The sequence below is a fragment of the Numenius arquata genome, chromosome 1 (assembly GCF_964106895.1).
Source record: "Numenius arquata chromosome 1, bNumArq3.hap1.1, whole genome shotgun sequence".
In the NCBI taxonomy this organism is placed as follows: Eukaryota; Metazoa; Chordata; class Aves; order Charadriiformes; family Scolopacidae; genus Numenius; species Numenius arquata.
In genome coordinates, this window is record NC_133576.1 from 13,879,329 (window position 1) to 13,899,337 (window position 20,009).

Consider the following 20,009-nt stretch of genomic DNA (forward strand, 5'->3'; position numbering starts at 1 on the left):
ACACAGTACTCCAGGTGAGGTCTCACCAGAGCAGAGCAAAGTGGCAGAATCACCTTTCTGGATCTGCTGGCAACACTTCTTTTGATGCAGCCCAGGATGGGATTGGCCTTCTGGGCTGCGAGAGCACATTGCCTGCTCATGTCCAGCTTCTCGTCCATCAGCACCCCCAAGTCCCTTTCCTCAAGGCTGCTTTCTAATACCTCATCCCCCAGTCTGTATTTATACTGAGGATTGTTTCTTCCCAGGTGCAGAATCCTGCACTTGCTTTTGTTGAACCTCATGAGGTTCAACTGGGCCCACCTCTCCAGCCTGTCCAGGTCCCTCTGGATGACATCCCTTCCCTCCGGTGTATTGAGAACACCTCACAGCTTGGTGTCATCTGCTAACTTGCTGATGGTGCACTCAATCCCTCTGTCTATATCGTTGATAAAAATGTTAAGAAGTACCCAGCACGGACCCTCGAGGGACACCACTTGTCACTGCTCTCCATCTGGACTTAAAGCCATTGAGTACCACCCTCTGGGTGTGACCATCCAGCCAATTCCTTATCCACTGAACAGTCCACCCATTAAATCCGTATCCCTCCAATTTGGCAAGCAGGATGTTGTGAGGGACCATGTCAAAGGCCTTAACTAAAGTCCAGATAGATCACTTCCATAGGTCGTCCCTTATCTACTGACCTAGTCACTCTATCATAGAAGGCCACTAGGTTAGTCAGGCAGGACCTGCCCCTAGTAAAGCCATGCTGGCTATCTTGAATCATCTCCGTGTCCTCCATGTGCCCAAGCATGGCATCTAGAAGGATCTGCTCCATGATCTTCCCAGGCACGGAGGTGAGGCTGACAGGTCGGTAGTTCCCAGGGTCCTCCTTTCTACCCTTTTTAAAAATGGGATTAGCGCTGATAAAGAAATAAACTTGGTAGCACGAATGAAAAGTCATAAGGCTTGGGCTAGTCTGTGGAAGAACCACCCCTAGAAATCAAAATATCAATACTTGTCACCATATCAAGACTTGTCACCAAGAAAACTCCATCACTTGGCCAAGGAAGTATTCCCTTAATGATAGACTTTCACTATGGCAAAGAACAGAATCTGCAACTGAGAGCTTTCTGCAATGTTTTTAATGTCTTGGGCCCAGGCTATGAGGATAAAGAACAAACCCATGAATTTTGCTGTGAGTTCTGTGGGGAGCCAGCATAGGCAGCACAGGACAAGTAAGATGTGCTCAGAGTTGTTCATGTTGCTGCAGGGAGCTGTACCAGCTGGACTCTCCAAAGGGTCACTGCAGTCCTGTAATCCAAACAGAAGGTGACAAAAGCTTGGCTACCCAAGGCCAGGACATGAGGTGCCAGGATGGAGTGGAGTCTTCTAGCCAAATGGGGATGGCAGAGACCTCTGCTTCGGCATTCTCTGTCCATGCTCTGAGGCCTTTCCTAGAGCATTGTCTGAACAGACTGTTTGTGGCTGTTCACAATATGGAAAGGCTGCCACAGAGGGATCATAAACTATTGAAAATGCTTTCTTTTGCTTGCCAGCATAATCTCCATCTTCCTTGGTTTCAGCTTGCACAATCTGGTTTTCATCCACAGAGCCCATCATGTCCAAGAGACGAGCCACTCTGATCTAATGGGCTCATCATAAACAGTGAAATTAAAGAGGACTTCTCTAGGTCTAAAACTGAGGCACCTGGGTTCACATTCTTGCACCAGATGTTAGAGAAGAGTGGACTGAGAACTGCTCTGATGGGTCTCTGTGGGTGGAGCCATGAAGACTGAAAACATGCTGATAGTGCCAAGAGTTTTGGTATAGTTCTATAGGCTACTTACCAATGCTTTGTCAAGTCTTCGCATTCCACGCACTGGGATAGGTTATTCCCAAGCCGAATATTCTTCTTTATTTTCTGATATTTAGGCTGTAGTCTGTTTATCCTTATGCTATTCCATTTCTTTTTAGCTGAATGCTTCTTCTCCTACCACTTCTGCTATAGGACCTTGAATTAATGTGATTGCATTTGTTGTGTAAGTCTTGGTGGCTTTTGAAAGTGATAAAGTTGGAATTCAGATGCAGGTATAGGACTGGCACACTGCTACACTTCCCAAGCTGCAACAAGCAGATCCATCAGGACTGAAATATGTGACCCCAATGGATTTGAGGTGCAGCAATCCACAAATTTCAGATCCAGATTTGCACTGTCAGTATAATTTTAGGAGAGCAAATTGAATATAAGCCTTCAGTTTACACTGCCATGAAGAAAGAAACTTCCTATGAAATGTGTGGACATGACTGGACAACGTTTGAAGGGTTAAAATTGAGTTTAAAAGAAGAAGTCAACTGAGTGAAAAGAAAATCATTTTCTGGTTTGGCGGCCAAGCCAGAAGTGCAGAGCTGGTTTGGATCAAAACAGAAATTTTGGCAGGATCGGGAAATAAGCTGTTTATTTCACCGTAACTTGAGAAATCAAATTTAGGTGGTCAGTGCTTCCTTTGAATGTCAATGTCGTGTTTTGTTTTGAGTTATTTGATTCTATTTTAAAAAATATATAGAAATTTTCTTGTTTTCTCTACAGGGCTGATCAATTCTTAAAAGAGTATGAAAGGTTAAGGTTTCTTTAGCAAATGTCAAAGTGAAACATTTCAGTGTATTAAAAACTTTTTAATGAAAATATCTCATTAGAACTCCTCCATTACCCAGCTTTTCTGTCTATGTATTGCAAGGATTTTCCCTTGAGGACAGGGTAGAATACTAAAAAAGGTGGGTTAGTCAAAACTACTTGCTAAATGAGGATGAAACAGGAAAGTATTCTTCTCCCCTTAGTATCTATTTTTGAAAGCCTTTTTACCTTTCCTCATGATGTTATTTTCCTCTTTTAAGGTGAACTATCAGTTCATCATTTGGGTCATCACTTTGAAACTACTAAGTCCTAGATACATTTCTGCTATGTACACCACAATTTAGTCCAGTCCAAGACTTCCTATTTATAGATCTTCTGTAGCTCTAGGCAATGAGGTGAAATCTGACTGCAGGTTGTAATGTCTCCAAAACCCAGTTACAGTATTTATGAGTTTTGCTTTGGCCCAGAGCCCTTTTTTCAGGAAAAAAAAAAAAAAAAAGTAGATGCACAAGATTTTGAAGCTTTGCCACAAGCTCCTTCAGTGACCTTAGGGAGACCACTGGAAGTTTTTTTACATTGGTTCCTCATCTGTAAAATGGAGACAAATGACACTGAACCACACCACTAGGGGGTATTTTGAGGCTAAATTATTTAATGTTTCCAAGGCTCTCAAAGCCTATAGTGGTGAGCTCAGTAGAAAAGCCTACATGTTACATAAACCCATTACACAGGCCTATGCAATTAGAAGTGATAATAAACTTTCTGTATTTGTGTGCAGGAGACAGTTTTTAAATATTAATAGCGTGGGGGTTTTGTTGATGTTGTTGTTTTTCCAAATGCCAGATGTGCTGCCTTTGCCTCCAAAATGAAGACGGGCAGTGGGAGTTCATCTGAAAAAGCAAAGCCACTCAAATATTTACATGTTACATCAGTACAGTTACTTCAGCTTACCAAGAGTGGAGCCAGCAACCCCCATTATCAACTTTGTAGAGATAAAGCAGTCATTGGTAACCCGTACTGGCTTTTGGAGGTCCCAAGCAGTGTTAGTCACACGTGAGTTTCTTTGTTACCAAACTGAAAAAGCAAAATCCAAGAATGAGTTTTCCTGAAGACCATCGCTTTATCTCAGTATAATGCTGAGTCTCTCCAAGGCTCTTCTCTCTCCCAGGAATTTTATTTTCTCTTCCAGAGTACAAAGCTTCAGCCAGGAGTTTGGCTGCCAGCAGCATCCCTTCCTCCCCAGGATGCTGCTGTGTACTTCACAATTGAAATCTGTAGCCAGAAACTCAGATAGATCAATCCGATGTTGCCTTCACCATAAATTTCTGTTGTGTCCTCTTCCTGCATCCATGGCCAATCCTTTGATTCACTGTATTCACTTTGATTCACAGGATTCACTGTAGCCAAACACATTTCCGTTCATGGACCTTACATGAATGTGTTGTCATGCAAACTGGGGATGGATGATGCTGGTGGACACTCAGGAGGAGGATGGCATAGGGACAAGAGCGGTGCAGTATGCACATGCAGCGAATCATTTGGCTGCAGACTGCAGACCTCAATGATCAGCCAGAAATGGAGCTACACATTTCATGTTTAGCCACCTCATATGGGCACAGAACAATGAACTTGCTTCCCTGGCCGTGTCCTCTCTGTTGATCAGCCATGAAAGGAGATAAATACCCTCCACGTGTGCTGAACATTTGCCCACAAGGTCTAAAGACTGCAGGACTGCGAAGACTGTGCAGTGCTCAGTCCATAATGAATCCATTGTCAAATGTTTACAGGCAATGTGGATGCTGCCAGGAGTAAAACTCAGGCTGAGGACTTGGTCCAAAGTCTACTAAAGTCAATGGCTGTTCTCCCAAGGACTACAGCAAGAGCCCTCTTTATGACCACACGGTAGAAAGGTAAGCAGGAGTGGGAAGTGCACTATTCTCCCCAGGGCATGCGATTTGTAAGAGAATGAGGCAATCACAGACAGCCAAATTATTACACATGTTTTTGAGAAGCTAGTGAACATGAGCAGACCGTGTCTGCTATGGTTCAATGGAGCTGACTGCATAGAAGTCTAATCCTCTTCCAATTTCAGTCAGTGGAAGTGTTCACACTAATTTCAAAATGACTAGAGGTCTGGCTCAGAGTGACTACTGACCGTCACAAAGGCGCAGCTTTAGCTTACCTTAAGCAAGGGTGAAGAGAGCAGAAAAGAAAGGGGTGGTGATAGGGTACAAAAGGACAGAGCTTAAAGTCAGCTCCTGCTGAAATGACATGTGATGGCTGCACTCGGATGAGCTTTTCCAAAACACAGAAACAAAATCTCCACCCTGCCAAGACAGCATGAGCTATGCTCACCCTGTAAATAGGAAGGCAGAACAAGCAGCCTCTAGTTGTCTTGCAATGGCTCTCCCCGAAGCTGTGGCTTTCTTTACCTGTAGCCAAGCAGCTCCTGTAAAAGCTTCAGCTCTGTCCCACATTTTCACACATCAAAGAAATGTCTCCCAGTATGATCCTTGCAAGCAAAGCATCCTAATGATCAATGCAGGAGAATGGCAAATGTGCTCGGCACCACTATGTAAAGTCAGTTTTGATCCATGGAGCCATTCAAACCAGCACTGGCGATTAGTAAACCATATTCTGCAGTGCATGACATAAGCTTCCTCCAATCGAAGAAAGGACTTAGTCGTGTCTCTGGAACAAATGCCTCCATGAATTTTCCAGGCCATCCATAAGCCAGATTCTGTGATGAAATTTCTACCTTAATTCCAACCTCAGTGGGAATACGAAAAGGGCAAAGCTGTACATATTAAACCTATGCATATCTTTCTTTGCTCCTGCACCCAAGGTTTTTATACACTGTGCCATATAGTCTGTAGCTTTTAAAACAGCAAGAATGTCAATACATATTCCAGGAGAGCTGTCAGCAGCCCAGTTTTGGTCTAATAAAGTCATATCTTTCGTCTCGTATTCTGCAAGTATCTGGAGCACATTTTAAAGGCACTAAGAGACGTTGCAACTGGTCTCAGCCAAACCTTACAGAAGATAATTGCCAAATCACTATCATAATTAATTAGTGTAATGAAAGATTAATTTTAATAGTCAATGGACATATCAATAAGCTAAAGGTATAATATGCTGTGTAACCTGAAATATTTACAAGGTTAATAATTGGGCATGGATCCTGCAATAAGATCCTAGTCCTTTCTTCTAAAAGAGGTTTCCCAGCATGGCCGTTCTAGGATGAAGAACTGCACTGTAGGTGTAGCCTCCACAGCCTGAGCCCACAGGCGTTTTTTGTTTTTCTTGAGAGAACTTGGGCTTTTCAGCCCAGCTCACCTCTGACTGGTTTGTGACAGAGTGAAATGCCACCCTGGAGACAGGGGAGGGAGCCCAAACAGCTGGCTCTGGTGGGTCCTGAATTCGCCTGGAGACAGCAGAGGGGAGGATCATGGAGAGGTATGGGGGAGTTCTTCTTCCTCTGAGGGACTGATCTGGTCTCTGGGGGAGCTTTACAGGAAGGCAGTATGCGCAGAGTCTGCTGAATTATGGAAGGAAAATAGTAATAAGGCTGTGAGATTAGTTTGGTGCTGGCTTCTTCAGGAAACTTTCTCTTGCTTGTGGGGGCAGTGGGGCAGAGGGAGGAGAGAACTCTTCAGGAAAGGGTGAGAAATAGGCTTAGCAGATATGTATTTTCTCTCTAAAAATGTTTCTGTGTTTATTCTAGCTTCATTCTTTTTTCTGATGGTCAAATCATTGGTCTGGTTTAGTAGACAGAAGTCACCAAGAGTATACGTGGGATTCTGCCAGTAGCTGCTGTCCCAGCTGTGATGTTTTCCAGTGGGTACTGACAAAAACAGCTAACAGGGAAAAGGGATGCTTTGGGCTTGTACTTTTGGGGTTATATTTCCCTCTCTGTGGGTGTTTGGCATGGCTCCGAGGTTGAGGAAGGGGGTCTGTCAGCAGTACTATACAGTATGATCTTTCAGCTGCAATGTATAAATGAGAAAGTAAATGGCAAGAGTCTCAAAAGTTATTTATGACAAGATCTCAAAGGTTATTTATGATCAAGGCTGCAATTCCAATCTCTGTATTCTGGCATGGCTCCTCATGGAGATGTGATGGAGAAAAAAGGCAAGAGGATTTTGAGCTTTGTGCGTGATCCCCTCTCATACCTTTTCTTGACCATGCTGTGCCTTCCTTCCACATACTAGACTTTAGTGACTTTCAGCCACTTCTATACCAAGTGTGGATTGTGCTCAGGCTATGAAAGACTCTACTATCCCATTAGCAATCCCCTAAACTATCATTAAAAATAATAACAGTAATAGACCTCAATATCTTCAGTTACAGGCTATGCATAGGAAATATCTGTGAATTAGCACCAAATCAAGATGGACCTGCAGTATTTGGGGTATAATGCTTTAGCTGTGCTTTAGGTCTGCTTAGATCTTGTTCGAGGATTTGGTTCTACCTTCAAGTATTGCCAACACCTACAGAGGAAAATGCGAAAAAAGAGAACTCAAAACCAAAAATATCTCTCTGGTATATCTCAGAAGGGATACTTGGATGGTGTTTTCTTTTTTAAAAAATTATTATTTGTAAGTAGGATAGGTAAAATAAAAGAGGAGCAAAGAGTCCTCTCTGACATAACCTGGTATAGCAAGGACAGCTTTCATACAGAGTAGGATGACCGCCTCCAACTTGCTGCTTGTGGATGGTCACCAGCCTGAGCTCACTCCCAAGAAGGCAGTCCCAGAGCGCACCAACAGTTCAGCACCATCAGCCACCCCATGATCTGGACTGTGAGCTTTGTAGTTCAGTAGCGTAACTGTGACCTCCTAGTCAGTATGAAATGGTCTCTTTGCTTCTGTGGTCTAGTAAGTGTTTGCAGAAATAAAGAATGTGCAAATTCTGCTCAAGGTCACTTCTTCCTTGCTTTCTGGCCGCTGTAGCTGTACCAGGTTTTAACTGGTTTCAAAGAGCTTATAATCAAGGTCCTGATTTTAAAAATTAGCCTGATTTTATTGGGAGTGACTGCCTGGCTCAGTGGCATAAGTCAGACACATTCTCAAAGATTGGCTTAGGACTCTGGTTAGGTTTGCACTTGATGACAAGTCTGTCTAGGCAAGTTACTTTTCTCTTTGCCTCCGTTCCCAGAGCATCTTGTCTGTATTCAGAGCCAATGTGAAATCTCACCTCAGAACATGCTAGCACTTTGTGGACTTGAAATCAGCTTTAGATAACTCAGAGTCTTGTAAAAGGCCCTTATGATCAATGAACTGAACAGAAAAACCTTTAATCAACAGAAAAATGTCTCTGAGGCTTGGGCTTCTAAAATTAGAGAAGGTATGGAACCTCAGCTATTTCACTGTGGATCTTGACACATTCATGGAAATAATTGTGACAGCACAGGTGTAAACCTGGAGTTAAAACTAGTGATGTGAAGACTGCAGTGTCAGATATGCTAATTTCTGGAAGGGGTCTGAAGGGAGACTTTACTGAACTGTACTTACTGCATTTAATCTGTGCTTCTCCTGAAAAAGAAAAGGAGTGGATTGGTGTTTTTTTTTTTTTTTCCCTCTTTCCCCGTGGCTTTTGAGATAGTTTTCAGGTTTCATGGCTTATTTGGACCACATGAATCTTCCTGAGGAAAAAAAAAAAACTTTGGTTCTTACCAAAGATTAATAAGGTGCTTCAGAGCTGGAGTAATAATTAGAGGCTGAAAGAAAGATTTAATACAACTTACTGACAGGGCCTAGGGGGTCTTTTTTCACCCCTTTTCTCTTTTTGCCATGTTAGGTGAGATGATTTTTAGAATGATGTGTTGGGGAGGTGCCTTGGGGAGATCTTGGTTTGAAGAACCTCATTGGTGGAGATCTGTGAACTATGTTTGAAAGATTTGCAAAAAGTGACTGAGAAATCTGTATCAATAGACTTGCTACACAGGCATCACACACCTATTGCCAGATTTTGAAAATGTTTGCTGGAGACCTCTAGACTTTATGTGTCTAACAGTTGCAAAGGTCCAAGTTGCTGGCACCCTTAGTTCTGTGTTTTCTTTACATATTTTTGAGGTGAATGGGAGTTATACTTCAGGACTATTAGTGGACAAGGTACTATACTAAGAAAATACTAATTCTTGTGGATGTTTCTAAGTTTGGTATCTGGTGCCTGGTTGTCTTTGTTTGCAGGGCTTGAAGGACTTGGAGTCCTTCTGCACCATATGATACTGTACTATTCACTGTCTTGCGCTGATAGTGTCCCAGAATATCACACATACACAAGATGCTTGATATTGTAAAGGGGTAGTAAAGATTTGGGCTTGGGACAGTCACCTACACCTGAGAGCATCCCATTTCACTTAAGAAAATTCTATAAGTGTAATTCCTCACTGAAGGTGGCTAGGAGCTGTGCAGGCTGGCATGATGGTAACTAATGGCTAAAGAGTTAATGCTTTGCGAGTGAAAGGAGATACTTCTTACATTCATTTGCATGGTTGGGAGCAAGCCTGGACTATTCGTATGAAATTACTCAAGCTTTTGACTTCTTGCTCTTATCTGTTCCACCAGACTTTCTCTCATGACCCCATCTTTTCCTACTCATTCGAATTTCCTGCCAAAAGGAGTGTGTGTAAGGGAACGCTGTCTGCTGCTTCTTGTGCTCTTCCTCCTTGATAAAATAATGGTTTGCCTTCAGGCTGGAGACTAGCATTAAACTGACACAGGAACGGTATCGGGCTTTTTGTTCCTTGTGCTCTCTGTTGTCCATACTCATGATGTCCCATTGATGATAGCAACAGTGGGAACTTAAAAATAAGACAAGAATCCTCAAGCTGGGGAGTGTGCTTTGAAGTAGCTGGTGGCCTTGGCTGAATTGTCTGCAGTTAAGCTCCCAATGTTGCCATGGATGCAGCAGTGGGAGCAATATGGGAGGGGGGGGGGAGGGATGGATCTCTGGTCCAAACTAGCTTAATATTGTAGGCAAAAGCCAGCCGCAGCAGAGGGGAGATGATCCAATTTATCTGGGCTGGGAATAGAGCTGCTTAGTTCTGCTGCGTGTCCTTGGTAGCAGAGGCAGTTGGTGTACTTGCTAGATGCATATAGGTTCATGTCTGCCTCCTCTGCCTAAGGGCAGGCAGAGTGGCAATATATTTGACAACACACAAGGTGTCACATCATTAGCCTGTAATCTGCAGCGACTTACTGTGTGCCTTCTGTGCTGTACCGAGTGACACTCCCCGAGTGGTCCAGGCAAAGTGAGACGGCTTTCAGGGCAGCCAGGTCTCTCATCACTGTCTCCTGTTGATCTTAAATCAGCACAAATTTGTTGCATGTTGTAAATAGGGCAAATGTGGCAGGTTGGCCACTGCCTCCCTCCTCATTACCGCGTGCAACTCTGTGTCTTCCTCAGCTCTCCTCTATTTGAGGGTCAAAGTTATACTAGATGCAAAGGGTGTTGGTGGTCTTTTCCCCTGCTCACCCTGACCTGCCAGCGTATCCCATGGAGATTCAGGGAGGGAGGGTGCAACTCCGGTCTCTTGTGCCATGTCCCTCCTCTCATGTCAGAGAACTTCTGCAGAGCCCAGCCACTCCTCCTCATGCACTGCACAGAGCTGCCTTCACCCTCCCACCCACAGCTCCCTGTGCCGTGGCTCAGCAGTTGCAAAGACACAGGAGAGGGCTTCTGCAACACACATTCCGCACCACAAGGAAACAGTGGCTCTTCGGAAAGTACCCAGGGAGAAATAGTGCCTCCGAGTTTCTGCAGCAAAGAGAAGAAATACATGCAGGCATATCCTCAGCTCTTTTCCTTCTCCTTTGCAGTGTAAGAATGTGGGCCTGCCCAGTGATACCCCAGCATTGGGCCACCACCAAAGCTCCAGCTCTCTGAGAACCAGCCTGTTAGCAAGGCTTTGCTGAAGACCTCTAAATCTAGGGAGAGGCTCCTTTAGTCCCACTGATCCTGCTTCTCTATCCTCCTGTGAGATTGTGAGGAGAGAGATTTCACAGCTGACACAGAAAATATGATTATTTCCCAGTGACACAGTGTGGGGCTATTCACTGATGTTCCTTTGCCTTCTGTACTCAGTACACACAAAGGAAAATGGGGATATATCCATTTACCTGGAGGAATGAGATCTCTAATAAGACACTGAACAGTATTTCCATTCTTGCTAGTGCTCACTGCTGAATGGGAAGAACAGCAAAGAGTGGGAGAAAGGATGCTGAATTTCCACGTGCCTCCACTAACTGAACGGTTTCAGAACAAGTTGTTCCCGAGTTATTACATCAAAGGCTTCAAACTATCTGCAGCACAAACACGCCTACTTTAGGCAAATGAGCCTTTTGTTCACTCAAAACTAAGCACTTCATTCAAGTATCAGCTCTTCCACATCCTACAGTCCCTGAAGCTATGGATGTAAAGAATAATCCTGCAAAGAATGCTGAAAGAGCCTCAGACAAGTGCTGAATTCCTCTCTTGAGCAATGTCTTAACACGGGTGGGATGGCTCATTTTGTTGCAACCTCAGATGCTCAGATCTGGAATTTGGGCATAGGAAAAACTGAAGTGTCCAGATTTGTTGGAGTGGGAGCTGGCTCTGAACCTGTTATACACTGAGCAGCTTTCTGGACTTGCTTATACTGGAGAGGCTTGAACAATCTAAGTCTTGATGCTAGCCCAGCAGCAGCTCACACAAATACTGCCACGCTTAAGGGTAAGAGCACAGCTTATGAGAAAAGCCATAGGGTTTGTGATAATCAAGATCCACTAGTCTGGAGAACTGGGAGGAAATTTATCTGGGCTTCTCAGATAAGAATCAGGTGTTACAGAATAGACTTGCACACTACATGCTGGAAAGCTGCAGCTGTCCCTTCGAGATCTCCCCAGACTTGAAATCTTTCATACCGGGACAGTGAGAGGCATGTGCTAAGCACAGACCTATTCACATAATCTTGTGGCTGCAGAGAGCTAACTGCTTTGCAATCTCACATTTCCATCTGCCTTCAAACCTAATCTGAAAACACCTGCTCAGATAACCCTCTCTTCCCCCCTGCTCTTGTTTGCTTGATATATGAAGGCTTCGAGTAATTCTTTGTATGAGGTTTTAAAAGAACTGTCTTGCTGCTTTCTGTCACTTGCTTAACATTAGTTGTAGTACATCACTTGGGCATCTACAGGAGACCCATCATTCAGTGTAGAACAAAACTGAACTGTGCTGCAGTGTGTTTTGTTTACAGGTATTGTGAATGAGTCATGCCAGGTCAGGAACAGAGAGAAGAGAAAGAAAGGAAAACCCTGTTATTGCATTCTGAAGGAACTGTGTCCACTCACACCAAGAATTTGCAGGTACTTATCAGAGAAAACGAGGCCAGTGACAGGCAACTGTCCAGGGGGTGGGCTTGGACCTTTCGCCATGCAGGCACAATGCTTCATGGCTGAGGGGGAGGCACCCTTGGAGCAGGCACCCCCACCAAACTAGGGCTCCCGGCTCAGCCAGTCCCTGTCCCTGGAGAACCGCCGGCTGTGGGGTGAGCGAGCCAGTCCCTCTACGCGCCTGCGCAGGCTTGCTTCTGGTGCTCTGTCTTCTTCTTTTTAGTGGTACTGACAACTCTGGAAACAAAATCCCATCCCCTGATAACGGGCCAATTCAGCTGCAGATTCCTTTGTGCTTCTGCCAGCAGCACAAAACAAATGCAGAGCTTGAAAGAGTTGCAGCGTCCAAGCCTCTGCTTCCATTTCCTCTGAACTCTCCCAGTGATTCTTCTTTCAGGATGGAATTGCTCACGCTTAGTCTAAGCCCAAAGGGTTTGCTTAGGAGTTGTTGGATTTTTCTGACAAAACTGATCTGGCTATTTCTGACTTATGCAAGGGGAGAAATATTTTTTAAAAGGAGGCTGAATACTTTTTAAAGGAATATTTTAAAAATCAAGCTTGCCACAGATTTACAAAATTAGATTTTATTTTCAAATATATTTGAATCTATTAGTAACCATGTTTTTCAGAAGTGTTGACTGCCCTTAACTAGTGAACTTGAAAGGAACTGCAAGCACCAGCATCTCAGGAAAGCTGATTTTTGCTTCACAAACACTGGGGGAGTGAGGAATTGCAAATAGGAATCTAGCCATACAGCTGCAAGCTTTATCTCAGAAGCATTTTCCACTAACCATAATTTCATCAGCATCATTTTCAGCTTAGCTTCAATCACCCTGTCCACCAGCCCACACGTGTGTATGACCTATTCAACTGCGCTGCTTTTCCCCAAACGTGTACTTTCTGCCCTGTCCTGCCCTCACACCCTGCCACCAACATGCCCACTGAAACCTTGTGGCTCAGCGACTGTGAAAATATACAGGTATGCCTTCTTTCCAGGCAGACTCTGCTCCAGCATTCAGTCACAGGCTGCGAAGAAGTCAGAGTGCATCAGGCCTCGATTAACGATTTCCAAAGTGAACTATTCACTCACAACATAACTAAGAGTGCTTGCCCAGGCAAGAAATGTTGTTAATGGAAGGTTAAAATGGGATGATCTCAAAGGTCCCTTCCAACCATGAAGATTTTGTGATTCTGTGAATCTTTTTTCCACTGGAAAATACCAGCCTGGAAAAAACTTTGCCCAAGGGATTGGTATGGTACATTTATAAATTTCCAGGAAAACGTGTCTTGAAAAAGTCTTTTAGAACCTTTTTGTCAAAGTGAAAATATATGCTAACCACAGCAAAGGAGTGATTTTTTCATATAGGTTTTAATAGTGATTAAAATAAAATGTGTTCAGTCAAACTTATTTTGGATTTTCAAATTCTCCAATTTAATTTAAGAATTAAATTCCTATTCATTTTGGGCTGAGGGAAAAAATTAATCAGCATGACATTTATCTTGCATGCTTAGAATATAAGACAAATGGAGTGTGCTCTGTCTGCAGAACCTTCTCCTTCCTCTCATTCACCAAGAACTTTTGAACTTGTCAAATTTTAGCGAAACAGTATGGAGAGAAAAAAAGTTTTGCTTTCTTTTGATACAAAGGCTGCAATGTGAAGCACCTGTTCCTGAAAGTCAGAGAAGCCGCTTGCAGCTGAGCGTAATCCAGAGGAAACCAGACTTTGCTAATCCTCATGAAATGTGTGAACATGGCTTCTGTGGCTGCGAAAAAGACTTTGTACCCAGCTCTGATTTCATATGTTTAAATTAGGATCAAGTCTAGGAGTTATAGGTAAGGATGACACTGCTGAAGGGACCCATCTGGAGTAATGAAGTAACTGGGAAACACATCTCTGGTTGACACCAGCAACAAAAGGGGAGTGCCTTTGTCTGAAGGTGTGCATTTGTAAGGAAGTTATAACCTCAATAAATACACATCTACCACAAACAAAGTAGTATACATAACTAAGGAGTCTATGTTTTCTGTCTCTGCTTTGCTTCGTGATCTTGGACAAGCTGTTTCATATCTTTCCTTTTGGATATCTTTGTTAGGTGGCATGGATTTCTCACTTGCATGTTTATTCAGGATCTATCACAGTGGGAGGCCCTAGATGTGACTGCAATACAAACAACACTGACAAATCTGTGTTTCCATGGTAGGCTAAAAATCTCTTCCTTCTGTACCAAATAATGGCAAGGGCAAAAAGTACTTACTTTACATCCATAGATCAAAAGCCTTCCTGAGCACTTCCTGTAAAAGCCTTCCTGTAAAGTGGCACCGACTTAAATTGTGCTATGTGAATTGGCAGCCGGTTGTGGTCTGAACTTTTATCTCCTGGATGCTAATTTTGAGAACACTGTCAGTTTCTGTGGGAGGAAAGACGGTAAATCTTCTGTACACTTTTCCAAAAAAACCATAAGGATACATCTGTCAGTTGCTATGTCCAAAGATAAATAGTCGCACTGATTTTTACCCATTCCGGATTACCAAAATCCAGTTTCTGCATCCTAAAATTCAGAGGAGCTGTTCCATGATGGCAGACCAATCCCTAGTAGTGCATAAATGAGTCAATGTTTGCTACGAAAAAGGGAGGACATCCTCCTCCTTGCAAATACAAAATGGCTTTCCTTTCACTGCATTTTAGAACAGTGCAAATACATATTACATGTCCAAACCTTCTGTGCTCAGCTGGAGAAACATGGGTACAGCTCATGTCATGCCTCTAAATCTGGTTCCCTAGTGTTCTTGGGAGTGACTCCAGACCATGGCATGGGTCTGCTTCCACTCATCACGTAGAGGTCCCTTCCAGAAGGGCTGCCCCTCAGTGCTGGACTCCACACATATATGCGCTGGACTTCACACAATACCTGTCTCTTCCTCTGGATTAAATTGCTTTCTGTGAAAAATATTCTGCAGCTTTTTCCTCATCGAAGTACAGGTTTTTTGATTATCAAATAGAAAGCAAGAATTCCCAAGAGAGTCCTTAGGCATGAATAGGAACATGACAGGTAGAAGAGCTTTGCAAGACCAGCGAGAAAGCTGTTAAGTCTCACCTTTCCTTGGCTTGGTTAAGAGCGATTTATTTCTCTGCTGTGATGCTTGTTTGGGGCACATAGTGCTTTTTAAGCACTGCCATCAAGTTTTCTTAGTTTGAAGCACCTGAGTCTTGAGGGAAACATCAGTCTTCCAGGCCTGCTACTGTCTCTCTTCCAAACACAGTTCGGAAAATGGATTTTTTCATGACAATCTTCAGTAGTGTTGGAATGAAAATACTGCAACAGCCTTTAAGCATAAACTTCAGCCCCTTCTTGTTTTCAGCAAATTTAAGCTCTCTTCTCATGCACTATCATCTGTATATTAATCCGTGATCTTGATGCTGTTGCCTCTAGCCTGGATGTCATTTTAGACCCAGCCAAGTGCCCCAGCCAGCTGACTCCATCCTTCCTCAAGACCAGGTCTTTCCTTGTTTCCAAACCAATGTAAGACAATACTGTCTTTTTATAGGACTTGACTACCACCACTCCACAATCACAGAGCACATTGTCTTTCCACAGGTATGGTTATCTCCATTCCCTGATTCCATATCTGAAGACTTCAAACTTGCTGACTCTGCCCCATGCATTGTTCCAGACCTTCAGACAGGGGATGGCAGTTCTTAGAGCTCTGTGCATCCATAAAAGCAGTGGTGCTCCCTCTGGACTCAGGAAGAATTTGTGTCACTCTCCAGACTTCCTCTTCCTAAATGTTACAGTTCAAGGACATCTCTGATCGTCCCAGGGAGCATGGGAAAACCACTCTTGCAAGCTCTGCTTTCTCTTAGCGTGACCTGTGACTGTAGATGTCCTTACATCTCCCTGCAATGTTCTCCTGAGAAGGGAACTGTGTGCTACTTTGACGCTTAGATTCTAGCTTAGAGTTGCAGGAAAGGGCTGAAAGATCCATCTCCCTCTTGAAGTTGGATGGATGAACTGAAGCAGCAGACAGAGCCTGGAGGGAGAAAGGAAAGAACGGGTATGAATATTAAAACATATAAAATATATACTATGTGATGCATCTCTCTTCTCACACATCCAATGATCATCTATCCTCCCTCACTCCCCTCCCCTCCGCTCTGCCTCACTCTGTCTATGGAGTAAATGTTGGATTTACATTTTCAGTCTATTTAAATCTCTCATTTTTGCTGCAGTGTAGCAGGGGAAAAGCCTTAACTCTCTGTTTGCTGTGCTGTATCTGTCAAACACTAGATGAGTGCAGAGCTTTTCTCCAAAGCCATCTTTCTGCAAACTTTTGGTCTTTATTCCCGGTAATCCTGGCTGGGCAGAAGCCACTGAATCTATCTGAAAATGTACTGTACTTTTATGAAACCCAGACCTCTTTTCCACCCCTTTAGGTCTTTAAAATCAAATGTTTAAAATACTGCACTGTTCTTGGAAGCTTTGCAACAGAAGTCCATCTGCATCTATTTGGTTTCTGCAATGCTGAAGAGAATTAATGCACTCAAGCATGCATTTAAAGAGGTTCAGTGGTGCAGTAGCTAGGCTTGCCATTACTTGTCTGGGAGATCCCAAGTGAAAACAATGTGGATGTATTTTGCATTGAGCCTTCTTCCATGAGTTGCCAGGGTAGGGTGCATGAGCTCTAGACCTGCGCCTCCTCTGTAACTGTTCATGCACTTGTGAATTCTGGATACAAGTGCAAAGCCTTCAAATTCTGCCTGAATAGAAAATTTTGGGGAAAATGCTGATATGTCTGAATAGAATGATGCATTATAAATCTGACAGTTATCTTGTTCTGTGTGGGTGTGCAGGAGTCTTCTTTCTTTGTCTTGCAGCAGGACACTAGTGAGTTCTCAGGAATGGCTAAAGGAACCAGGAGCAAGGAAGAAGGCTGGGGCTAAAATAATCTGTAGTATTCAGGTTATCCTGGATTTGGGCCCCCTTTTAGATTTGACTAAGCAAAAAATTAATCTAGCGAGAGCTTTGATGTTGTCTTACAGCATTCCTCTCTCCTTTGCAACCTTCCTTACAAGCAACTGCATGCAAAAGGGGAGAGGACATGGATGCTCTTAGGCAAATGTGCCTCTGAGGCCATGCTGCAAGCTCTTACTGGGAGCTGGGGGGACATTCCATCAAGAAATCAACAAAAGATATGACAATTTAAATTATCAAGCCTGCAATAGCAAGTGTTGAACAGAGCACATGTCATATAACACTGAAAAGCATCTCATGGCCCTGAAGGATGTAGTCAGCCACCAACATCGAACATTAACCCGACAGTTACCAGCGATGCTTCAGGAATAAGTAATCTGCCATTGTCTCTTTTCCACTTGGTATAGAAACAGGAACAACTAAAACAGCTGTCTGGTCCCAGCCCGGTGGGCATGGTGCTGCCAAGGAAAGGCTGATAACTGGTGAATACTCCAACAACTATAACTTCTGCAGTACTGTGTGACATGGTCACAGCTTGTTTTATGGCTTGGTGGGAGAGAGTGAGAGGGGCATAAGAGTAAAACAGGGACCTTGTGCTGCTACTGAGCAGATCCTACAGGCCTCTTAAACTCCACTGTTGCATTACAGCACATACAGAGACCAAATCGAGCCAACTACCTTGCCTCTGCATCTCAGTTTAGGACCTCAGAGGAGCTAGGGGCTCTGAAAGGCTGCTCGTCTCTCCATGGCACAGCGTCAGAGGAAGAGCAGGGCACCCCTGCCTCTCCTGCCAGCCAGGGTGCAGACAGAGCAGTCCTTCCTGAGCAATTCCCTGAGTCGACTCCTCTCCATACCAGCCTGGAGGTAGAAGAAGGTAGAGATGAAGTATAAGGGCTGCTGTCTGATCACCTGGGAGGTAAAGTCTTTGGGCTGAAGGGAAACAGGAGAAGCCTTCCATCTTCCCCTTCTGCCAGTTTGCAGTGAACACTTCCAGCAGATCCTGTTTTTTTAAGATGTGATTTTGGCGTGTGAAGTGCTGGGTTACATTTCACTATGATTCTTGTATTGTGGCTGTACCCAGCCATTGCATGCTGCATTGCAATAATCTCTTTTGCAGACATACAATAGCAGGTAGGTGGCAAGTAAACCTTCAAGGCAACCCAGTATGTAACTGAAAAAATAAAATAGTGACTAGCTCATGGGTCTTCATAGATTGCTGCCCAATATGTGTGCCAAGTGTGGAATGGACTCTCTGTACACTGCGGTAGGATAGGGTTATTAAAGGCGTTGGTAAAATATACATGCAAGGTGAATTGTGGGGAGATGCGAAGAGGGAGAAGGTGAATTAAGCTTCTCCAAGCAGGTTTAGGTCTAAGTCTTTGCTAACAAGAAAGCACTTGACTTGGCAACATTAATAATATTCTTTTATGGTAGGTTTATATATGAGCAAGAGGGAAGATGAATCACTTTGCAGAAATAAAGTCAAGCACTCACAATGTTGAGAATTGGCTTGGCTGGTTAGGGAAATAAAGGGCCCTTCAGTCAGGGAGCAGAGAGCTAATTGTCTCATTAGCTTATCTGCCTGGGTTGTATTCCCCTGAGGAGAGGGTGGGAGATGGAAAGGAGACAAATGAAATAAATGAAGCAGTCCTCTGGGAGGAGGGTTTTCCATGAGAAGAGCAAGGGACTGGTGGCTGTACAACAGCATCCTTTTCTGCACCAGTTCCAGTGCTTGGCTACTTAAAGATGAACATTGGAGAGGAGTGGGAAATACCCTGGAACAAAAGGGCTAGGGAGGGGTAAAAGAGCATGACTGGAGGGATCTCTGCTCTCTCTGCTTCAAAGTTCCCTGCCCCACTCTCTATTCACGTGGTTTTAGTATCTTAACATCATGGTACTATGGTTTTCATACTGAGAAGTATTTAGCAGACTTGAGAGACCAAGCTAAAACTAATACCTCTGGAATAATCCCAGAACCTCTTGCCAAAGCCACTGTGGATCAACTTGCACTGCTACATTGGCATTTCTCCCCAAAATATAGCATCCTGGGAGCAATATTACCAGTGTGGTATTTCCATACTTATATATAGCTCTAGGATTTACCATTCATATTGTGCTTGATCCTGCAAGGTGTTCTAACACCCCTTTAATGCAAGGAAGCAATGTAACACAAGGGGCCTTTCTATTAACTTGAGACTAGGATGTTTGCACCAGCAAGTTTATATTCAGCAAGACATATCCTCTGTATTTTTTTCAGATCTACAAATCTACTTGCATGCTTCAAATGTCTTGTTGCTTTTTCTTTTTTTTCTTTTCCTTCTCTCTTTTTTTTTTTTTATTTTTGGAAAGGGACTATTTCTAGAGTTGCTTCAGAGCTTCCATAGAAGGTGTTGAATGCTGAATCACAAGATCTATTCTGCCATCAGAACTAGCAGCAGTGTCTTTTGGAATAGCTACCCTTATGAAACTTCCTCGCAGACGCTCTGTTAAACTGGAAGGAAGTGAATTTCAAGGGCTGTGCTGCTCAGCCTGCAAGCCCTGGGGCTGTGGACAGAGGAGCTGTCAGGAGATGCGTTCTAATCCAGACCTTCGCTCAACTTTGGTGGTTTGCTGAATACCAGCCGTCGAAGTTAAGCTTGCTCATGAGATAATATGGCATTAGTCCCTGTGGGTATCAACTTATAAGCTTATAGGGAGATACAGAAATAAAAGGAACTTTTGTAGATACGATTTACATGAATGGCTGTGAGTCAGGTTTCCTGTGAGTCAATGGATGCTGACTGCTGAGATAATTCTCCAAGCTACATATTCTCTGTGGAACCTGGAACTGCATCTGAGCCGAGCGTTCCCAGAGAGCTTCCTGGCACTATCCACCACCATCATTAAATAGCCCAAGATCGTTCTGAAATGAATGATGATGCGATCTCCTAAACCCTGGCCTCAGAGACATCTTGCAGTGTTGCATTTCTGAAATATCACCTGGAGGAGGACTGGCTTCAGAAAATGACCTGATTGGGGGTGGCGGGGGGGGGAAGTTAGAAAAAAAATGTAAA